Here is a 10,288-nt window from a genome sequence, read left to right on the forward strand (position 1 = left end):
TTTATGGATCGATTGCGACAGAACGCGTGAACAGTTTCGCAGCGAGAGGCTTAGACTAAGGGGTTTAGAGTCAATACTCAGAATATATTATGTGTTGTTGTCCTTTCACGTCGAAACTAGGGGCCTATTTATAGGGAAGAGTTCGTGGAAAGATAGAATTGCATAGTTCTAATCCATAAAGAATTAGGAAAAGAGACGTCCCAGGTAATTTTGGCGCCCAGCTCTGGGCGTCAAAGATTTCGGCGCCCAGGGTTGGGCGTTGAAAATAGAGATCCATGTAATTTCAGCGCCCAGGGCTGGGCGTCAAAGATTTCGGCGCCCAGCTCTGGGCGTTGAAAGTGATGTCTGGGCCGAATTCTTTGTCAGATTCGGATTGCTGAAATCCGTAGAGTTTGAGATTAATTCGAGTCTTTTAGCGCGTATCAATTTTGTGACGGAATGCGTCTGGGCCCGTTACGAACTCTAGGCTCGTTAGGATTTTGATTAATACGTAACTCTTATTTCCGAATCCTATTAGGAATAGGATTCTCGCGGTTTTCTATCTCATTTAGGATTTATGTTGGAGTGCAACACCTAATTCTGACAGGTTTCTATCTTTTATGATTTGCCACTTTTAGAAGCTACCTTTTACGGCAGTTACTATTTTGAGCAGGTTTCCATAAATAGCAGGTTTCGGGTGAAATAAAATGGGGAATCGAGATTCGTTTATTTTATAGGAGATGCGTCGTCAAGTGGAGTTTTTATGCTTTCATCATCGAACCTTTCCCTTGCGGGAATGGGTACAAAAGTAGGTGTCTACACCACCACCACAAATATGACATATTTGCTTCCAGATTTTGGTAGCCTGTGATGAAATCCATTGATATATCCATCCACACAGCCTCAAGGATTGGTAGTGGTTGTAACAAGCCAGGTTTTGCAGAAGTATCATATTTTGCTGCTTGACATACTTTGCAATGCTTCACAAAAGTCCTCACATCCTTGGTCATTCCCTTCCAATAAAACAAGTTTTTGACCCTTTTTAGGATAAGATCTCTACCTGAATGACCACTCTCAGGTTCTGAATGCAACCAGTTAATGACCTTTGTTTTTAATGCATCATCAGGACCTAATACAATCTTATGTTTCCTCCTCAACAACCCATCTCTCATAGTGAAGTGATCAACTGAATTAGCTTGTTGTAAAGCAGCTATGACATTGACTAAACTATCATCAATAGTATAGCTTGCCTTAATCAAATATGTTAAATCTTAACTAACCACAGAGATTGACATACAAAGCAATGCTGCACCTTGTACCCTAGATAATGCATCTGCTGCCACATTCTCTCTCCCACACTTGTATTGAATCTCATAGTCAAAACCCATCAGTTTTGAGAGCCAAAACTGCTGAAATGGTGTAGAGATCTTCTGCTGTAACAACCATTTCAAACTCTTCTGGTCTGTTTTAATGACAAAGTGGGCACTCATCAAATATTGTTCCCATTTTTGGACTGCAAACACTATGGCTAAAAGCTCTTTTTCATAGACAGATAACTTCTGCCGCCTAGGACCCAATGATCTACTGATAAATGCTAAGGGGTGCCCTTCCTGCATCAGCACAGCCCCAATGCCACTACTGGATGCACCAATTTCCACAATAAAAGTCTTGGAAAAATCTGGCAAGGCTAACACAGGAGCTGAAATCAGCTTGTTTCAGTTTTTGAAATGCCTGCTGAGCTTGATCAGTCCATGCAAATGCTCCCTTTTTCAGTAAATCAGTTAAAGGTTTACAAATAAGAGATTAATGCATTACAAATTTTCTGTAATATCCTGCCAATCCCAAAAAACTCCTTAACTCCTTGACTGTAGTGGGAACTGGCCAACTTTCCACAGCTGAAATTTTACTAGGGTCAGTTTCAATCCCCCTTGCTTATATGTAATGACCAAGATATTCCACCCTCTCCATTGCAAAATTGCATTTACTAGATTTAGCAAACATACTGTTTTGCCTCATGAGTTCAAAAACTTATGCTAAGTGTTCCCAGTGTTCCTCCTTAAACTTACTGTACACCAAAATGTTATCAAAGAAGACTAAAACACATTTTCTTAACAAAGGTTTAAACACACCATACATCCACCCTTGAAAGGAGGCAGGTGCATTTGTTAATCCAAATGGCATCACCAGAAATTCAAAGTGTCCTGCATGAGTTTTAAAAGTTGTTTTATACACATCCTTATCACTGACTCTTAGTTGATGATAACCAGCTCTCAAATCTAATTTACTAAAGATGGTTGCCCCTGCCAACTCATCTATTAGCTCATCTAAAACAGGAATGGGAAACTTGTTCTTCACAGTTATGTTATTAAGCTCCCTATAGTCCACACATAACCTCCAAGTGCCATCTTTCTTTCCCACAAGGACAACTGGAGAAGCAAAAGGACTTGCACTATTTTGAATGATTCCCCTCTCTAGCATTTCCTGTACCAACTGCTCAATGATGTCTCTTTGCTTCAAGGGATACCTATAGGGTCTGATGTTTACAGGTCTTGAGTTACGTTCCAAAGGAATTGTGTGATCAAAAACTCCCCTGCGAGGTGGAAATTGTTCTAGATCTGCAAAAATGTCTTTGTAGGACTCTTGTAATGCCAACAACTCAACTGGTATAGGCTGGTTGTTTTGTTTTTCCACTTCTAACTGCATAAAAGTCATGTCCCTCACTTGCAGCAAACACAATTGTACTGCACTGTCAAATAGTTTAGCTGATGGAGTTCCATCTAACAACTTGACCTTTTGAGGATGCACACCCTTTAACTCAAATTGCTCACCAAACTGGCTGAATTCCATTTTCAATTCTTTGAAATCCCCGCATATTGGTCCCAATGTAGCTAACCATTGGACCCCAAGTACCATGTCACAACCTCCCAAAGCAATCAACATGACATCTGCTTTGAAAGTTCTTCCCTGCATTTCCCATGTGAACTCTTTACACACATGCTGGCAGTTTAGGTGATTCCCATCTGCCACTGCAACATGTTGAATTGGGATTGTCTCTATTTTACATCCCATCTTTTTAGCTAAGTACAAATCCAAAAATTATGAGTGCTTCCAGAATCTACCAAGATATGGAAAAGTTTAGAGCCAACCAACCCCCTAACCCTCATTGTCTGAAATGTTTGATTTCCAGAAAGAGCATTGAGAGACAGAACAGGTTAGTCAATCCCTCATCCTCTGACTCATTGATTTCCTCATCACTAATGGCATCTGTTTTCTCCTCACTACTAGAAATCTCTATTGTAAACAGTTGAGGTTCCTTGAATTGGCATTTATGGTTCCTGTCATAGTGTTGATCACAATAATAACACAGCCCTTTTGCTATTTTCTCAGCCCTGACATCAGCTGGAATGTGCCTGAAATTTCTTGCAAACTTGGGTTGGAATTTGGTAGCAGGTAATTGAGGTTTGATATTTAGTGTTGGGAAGAAGGCCTGGTCTATCTACACTCACGGGAACAGCTTGGATGGATTTAGTGTTTTGGGAATAATTTGTGGGTTTGCTGGCTTGAGAAAAGTAGGTGGGTTTAACATGCTTATTTGAACAAGCCAAATTTTGTTCCTCCAGCAACCTTGCAAACTCTACAGCTTCAGCAATGGAATTTGGCTTAAAAGCCTTCACAAAGGGTTTAACAATTGGGTCTAACCCGCGGTGAAACTATCTAAAATGTATTCCTCGGACAAAGTATGATGAGTATTAAGTACATCAGACCTTAAATCCTCAAACTCATCAAGATAAGAATCAATAGAGTCAGATTGCTTGAGTTTATTAAACTGTTCTACAGTATTACTGCCTCTAGTATCCCTAAATCTGGCCATTAAATCCAAGCAGAATTCCCCCCAATCTACATTTCTTCTTGAGGTTAAGTAACTTGTTACCCATTTTTCTGCTTTATCTATCATATTAAGTGAAGCTAAATCCACCTTTTGTTCATCAGGAATATGACACAAATTGAAATATCTTGTATTAGTGCCATCAAATTTAGGAAATGTAAGTTGAGGAGTATACCCCAATGTCTTTGAATGCTGACCTTGAGAACCACTTGCTTGTCTACTGTGACCATTCTCAGAAGTGCTATCCTTCATTTGATTCATCTGATTCCTCATTTCTAGCAGCAATTCCATGATTCCATCCATTTTCTTGGATTGATCTTGAATCTGAGTTGATTGATCATCATCCCTTTGAGCTTGTGCAATCAATCTATCCTCCAACTGTTTAAGGTGATCATCCATGGCTTTCCTAGTTGTTGGCGCCAGATTGTTCTTACTTATGGATCAAGCCACACAGTTTCAATTGAGTTTGAAGCTCACTTTAATTTTCAATCGAAATCCCAGAATTGCGAAGAACTCTCAAATCGCTTTCAATTGATGAGTTCAAATTTGCTTTGATACCACTGATGCAGGAAGGCTATCTCCTTCACTGCTTACTAACCTTCGAGGTGAAGATCAGCTTAAAGAATAGAAATAACAGAAGAAGAGAGGACAGAATAGAGATCAGAATAAGAAGAAGAAGAAGAAGAAGAAGAAGAAGAAGAAGAAGAAGAAGAAGAAGAAGGAGAAGAAGAAGACTTAGAATTAGAATCAGTTTATGGATTAGAAGGAGGAGAGATATTTCATTATGTAATTCGATGATTAATACAATGATCAAAATCCCCTATTTATACAACTGTTAAAATGCAACTAAAGCAGCAAATAACAACCAAGTGCCACATCAGCAGAAGTAGTTACAATAACCTGTAACAAACTATCTGTTTGGCGCCAAAAGTCAACTTCCAAATGAGTTGACTAAAACTTCCTTAACAGGTGTTGGTCGATTTTGGTGAGTGTGGTTGGTGGCTGGGTTTGGTGAGGGAAGTGTCGAGTTGTTGAGGCAGTGTTGTTAGTGTTAAGGTGGTGGTTGTAGTGGTGGTGTGTTGAGGGTTGGCGGGGGTGGCGATGATGGTTTGGTGGTCCAACGACTTGACGGGGCATTATTGTTGGTGAGTGAAGTTGTGGTAGAACATATTACATGCACCCAGGTGCACGGTACACCCTCTTCCATTTTCTCCTTATATGTAAAAAGAAAATATGATCGGGACTGTCAATGGGCATAAATACACCCTTGGGTGCACGGTGTACGCGGGTATATCTAATAATTTTCAAAGGTGTGGGGGTAAAGGCATTATTTGAAAAGAAAAAAAAAAAGAACATTAAAAAGTTTACACATTAATCAGGTGGACGGTCATAAGGTAGAACATATTAGGTGCAACTGGGTGCACGGTGCACTATCTCATATTTTCTCCTCACATGTAAGGAGAAAATGTGTGAACGACCACCCATGTGCATAAAATACTCTTAGGTGTATGGTACCGGGTGCATATAATAATTTTTAGTCATAAGGGACCATAAAAAGAAAATAGGTCCAAAAGGTCATAAGGGACCATTATAAAAATATCATACATGGGACTAATAAAATAGAAACGCTCAAAGGTTGTATTATTAGAATCAATTATTCCACAAGAATAAGCAAAGAAAGGCAATAATATACTTCCTCCGTCTTTAATTAGTCGCAACGTTTTCCTTATATGGACGCTTCTTATTACTTGCAATGTTTCTATTTTTAGTAAACTTTTTCATACAAAATACCAAAACTGCCCTTACTAAATACTCCTAACTTCCATCATTAAATTTAATACTTATCCTTTCATTTAATTAACCCACCCACCTAACAAATTAAGTGCTCCTTCAATTCCCCCCTTTCACGTGAGTTTACTCACACTCCCACCTTCTCATTTCTAGAAACCTCTCACAAGTCACAACTCATCTCTCTCTCTCTCTCTCTCCAACTCCCCCAAAAATCACGATGAAGAACCCTAGTTTTTTCCTCCTCTCAATCGATCAAATTTTCGTTGTGCATGTAATTTTTTTTGGTGAATAAATCAAATTCAACTTCAAAAATCTACACGTGATCTTCAAATTACTCGATTTCAGGGTTTTGATCTTCAAATTTCTGGGTTTGATCTTCAAATTTCTGGGTTTTGATCTACAAATTTCTCGGTTTTTATCTTAAAATTTCAGGGTTTCTGGGTTTTGATCTTAAAATTTCTGGGTTTTGATCTTCAAATTTCTGGGTTTGATCGATTTCTGGGTTTTGATCTTTAAATTTCTGGGTTTTATCTCCAAATTTCTGGGTTTCTGGGTTTTGATCTTACAATTTCTGGGTTTGGATCTTCAAATTTCTGGGTTTTGATCTTAAAATTTCTGGGTTTTGATCTTCAAATTTCTGGGTTTGATCGATTTCTGGGTTTTGATCTTTAAATTTCTGGGTTTTTATCTCCAAATTTCTGGGTTTCTGGGTTTTGATCTTACAATTTCTGGGTTTGGATCTTCAAATTTCTGGGTTTTGATCTTCAAATTTCTGGGTTTTGATCTTCAAATTTCCGGGTTTGATCAATTTCTGGGTTTTGATCTTTAAATTTCAGGGTTTTTATCTCCAAATTTCTGGGTTTCTGGGTTATGATCTTACAATTTTTGGGTTTGGATCTTCAAATTTCTGGGTTTGGATCTTCAAATTTCTGGGTTTTTTCTTTTACACGACTTCAATCATAATTTGCTTGATCTTGGATCGATTATGTCTTCATCGGAAGAAAATACGCGTCGGGGTAAGATCCTAAGTAGGTGGGTAAGGAGATCGGAAAGGGCCAAAAGATCGAGAAATTGGAAGGCTGAACCAGATTCTACATCATCTTCTGAAGAATCTAACGAGTTCATCCCTAACACAGACGATGAAGGTGAGTGCAAAAATGCAATTACGTTCTTAACTATTCTTAACCTTGATTTTACTTTTGGGGGCATATTGATCATTGGTTTCGAAGATTTGTGGTTTGTGTCATCAACAAACCTGATGACCTGATTCTAAAATATCAATATTGTTGGGTGGGTTTTGGGGGGCATATTGATCTGGCAACTTTGTTTTATAATTCCTGTCTTGATTGGTACCCTTGCATTTCTTTCCTGCATTTTTTATAACTCCTGTCTTGATTGTTACCCTTGCATTTGTTTCCTGCATTTTAGAACACCAGTGCTCTTATAATCATAGCTTCTCTTTTATTTGGCTCTCTTTGTTGCATTTATTTTAATCAAGATCGACAATTTAATCGAAGAATCAATCAAATTGTGCTGTGATTTTCTGCCAATTCTGGGACAAGTTCAAAAGAAATTAGCATTGCTTACATTCAAATTTTAATTTTTTTTGGGGTTTATGAGTGGGTGTGGATCAGATTTTGGATGTAGGACCGGGTTTTGATCTGAATGTCGTAGATTATGCTCTTTATATGATTCTTATTGTCATTGAAATGGTTGATCTGGTAATTTATTCTCTCTCTTCTTCTCATATTCTGATCTGTTTGTCAATCTCTTCTTTGTTTATATTTTTAAATCTTGATTTTAAGATTCAGGAATTAATATAATTTACAAATAATATTAGGTTGTCTATTTTTACAATGATTGTTAGTATACAATGATCAAGCAATGCAACACTGTCTAAGATGTTTCATGGCTTTCAGGTCAAGATCAGCCTGACCCGGAAATCGATCCAGACGGCTATTGCAAGTATTTGAAAGGGAAGTTGCGTGCTTACAACAACCCCGCTCAGGGACTAAGGTCTTCAAAGAAGGTGGAACCTAAATCCACCACCTCTACAACAATCCAACAACAACCATCACCTGCTTGGCCAATGAGGCTTCCGTTTTTCTATTGCACGCCTCCCGTCGTTTTATTTAAGGGTACAATGCCAACTTCCCCTCCACAAGATTCTCTAATGAATGATGAAAATTTAGTTGCGCCAGAGACGCCTAATCATATAATCTGGTCTGCTGATCGATCACGTGAAAGGAACCCCAAATTTAGAGTGAGTAATCTTGATAGCCCCTCACCTTCACCTCCACCGGATAATTATGATTCGGATGAGACTCGGTCTACTTGATCTGGTATTGTGAGCGCTTCAAATCCAGCTAAGTCAGACTTTCTAACCCACTCTACAATTAATCATTGTTATTGGGTATTATGTTGCCTTGTGTTGTTTCTTGTTGGTTGGGTTGCCTGTTTGGTTGATGCTGGTTGGGTTGTGTTGTTGGTTTGGTTGCCTGTTGGTTCGATGCTGGTTGGGTATTATGTTGCCTTGTGTTGTTTGTTGTTGTTTCTTGTTGGTTGGTGTTGCTGGTTGGCCTGCTGGTTGGGTATTATGTTGCCTCCTGTTGTGTTTCTTGTTGGGTTGATGTTGCTGCTGCCTGTTGTTAGTTGCCTGTTGTCAGTTGCCTGTTTGTCAGTTGCCTGTTGTTAGTTGCCTGTTGTCAGTTGCCTGTTGTTAGTTGTCTGAGTCACAGGGAGGTTAAATGATGAAACAAAATAAAAAAATTCAATGGATGTTTGAGGGATCAAGGTGCTTGCTACCAAATTGGTGCACCTATTTCTAAATTGTGTGATCGTCACATGAGTTAGATTGGTGTTCCCAATTTACGTGAGGCTACACTTCTGTTATGCTCACATCCATTATGTAATGCTCAATGATGGAATCCTGAGAGCTTTGTTATTAAACATAAGTGTCGATCATAAATACGAATAACATGAAATCAGCAATGCCTAATAAGGGGCTCCATTCCATTCATTTACCATCTAGTTTTTTACAAAAGTAGTTGGATTTACATTCATTTACCAACTGGTTTACCTCTAATTTCATCACAAAAACTAAAAGTTTTCTACATCTTCACAAAATGTCAATGTCTTCAAATTAATTACAAATATTCTTTGATCTTCACAAAATGTTTTTGCATAAACGTTGAATCTTCACAAAAAGTTGTTCTTCTTCACTCCGGGTTTGTCAAAAAAGTTTCTTTCTTCTTCAATTGGTAGGCCCCCTTGCTAAAATCTTCCTGCTTTCTTCTATCAGCTCTTCTGGAACCTCCACTTGAGTTGGGAGAATACCCAACCTGTCCATTGCATGCTTTTTGTTATGGGGGTTTTTGTATTTATTTGACCCTTCAACTTTCAGTATCTCCAACATGCAATATTGAAGATGTAGCCAATTGTAGTTCACGAGTCTTGGTTCATAAGCTTGAAAAGCATCTTCCACTGATTTTAAAAGTTCCTTTGTATCCTTAGGAAAGGCCTTGTATTGTAGTGATTGAATAGCTCTGAAAAACCCCAAGTCTAACACATTCAAATCTGGGCTTTGTGCTGGTTGGCATGTTAATCTGATTTTAAAACCGTTTTTAGTAGCTGCTGCTCTAAATTCGGCATCATCGACACTTATGTGTGGCTTAGCATTATCTTGTTGAATCCATATCTCCTTGCATGCATTAGCAGGCCATTTGGCCATGATTGCTGGCAGCACTTCTTCAATGAGTTTTGCTCTGATAACCTCCCTAGTGATACTTACAATCGCCTTTGTTTCTGGTGTGCCCCTGTCTATGTTTTTTGAGCTTCTTTGTGCTTCGACAGTGTAAGTGAAAGGAAACATACCAATCTTCCCATCCCACAATATTTCTCCATTTGTTCCTAGGATAGGTCTGGCTACGCAACCCATGAACATCATTTTTGGTATCTAGTTTTTGTTTTGGCATGCTCTATAAGGTTCGTCTTCCCATGGAAACAGATAAAACTTCTGACTTTTTTGACTCATGTAAAACCATTTCTCATCAATGTGAATTACATTGTACATTGCTGAAAATTTAGGTGGTGTGTTCACATTTCTAGGAATAATTTGCCTCAAAACATGTGCAATTCTAGCTATCTTGTGAGTAGGTGTGACAGAAGGTTTAAGGCTGCTGCTACATGCTCGTATTTTCCCTGATTTAATTAGTTTATAAACTGTTGATGGATGAATGTCAAGTGCATCTGCTATTTTTCTGATTGTGGTTCTTTTTTCTACCGGTATAGCATGTAGTCGATCTAAGTCCCAATCCTTACACTTCCTTCCCACCTTACCAGGTTTCTGCCCCTTCACATCTATCGTTTCCCCCCTTCTAATTTGTATTTTTGCTTTTGACCAATACCTCCAAACAGTGGTTCTGTAAACATTAAACTCTAGAGCAATTTCAATTTGTGCACGTGGAGGTATTTTTAATTCATCATTTGCAAGCAAAAGAAGTTTGTCAATCATGTGTTTTCTTTGGAAATCGGTTAATTCACGTGATTGTGTTGTTCTACCCCCTAAGTTACGAATAGGTATTTGATTATCATTATTTAAAACTACTGAATTTTCTACCTCTTCATCATTTT

At 38.4% G+C, this 10,288-nt stretch overlaps 1 protein-coding gene across 1 annotated transcript in view; it reads left to right on the plus strand.

Annotated features, from left to right (window-relative positions):
- Nucleotides 1-10,288, plus strand: part of LOC110792786 (uncharacterized) — an 88,057-nt gene that overhangs the window by 44,216 nt on the left and 33,553 nt on the right. The window lies entirely within an intron of this gene.

Source organism: Spinacia oleracea, chromosome 2, assembly GCF_020520425.1.
Source record: "Spinacia oleracea cultivar Varoflay chromosome 2, BTI_SOV_V1, whole genome shotgun sequence".
Lineage (NCBI taxonomy): Eukaryota > Viridiplantae > Streptophyta > Magnoliopsida > Caryophyllales > Amaranthaceae > Spinacia > Spinacia oleracea.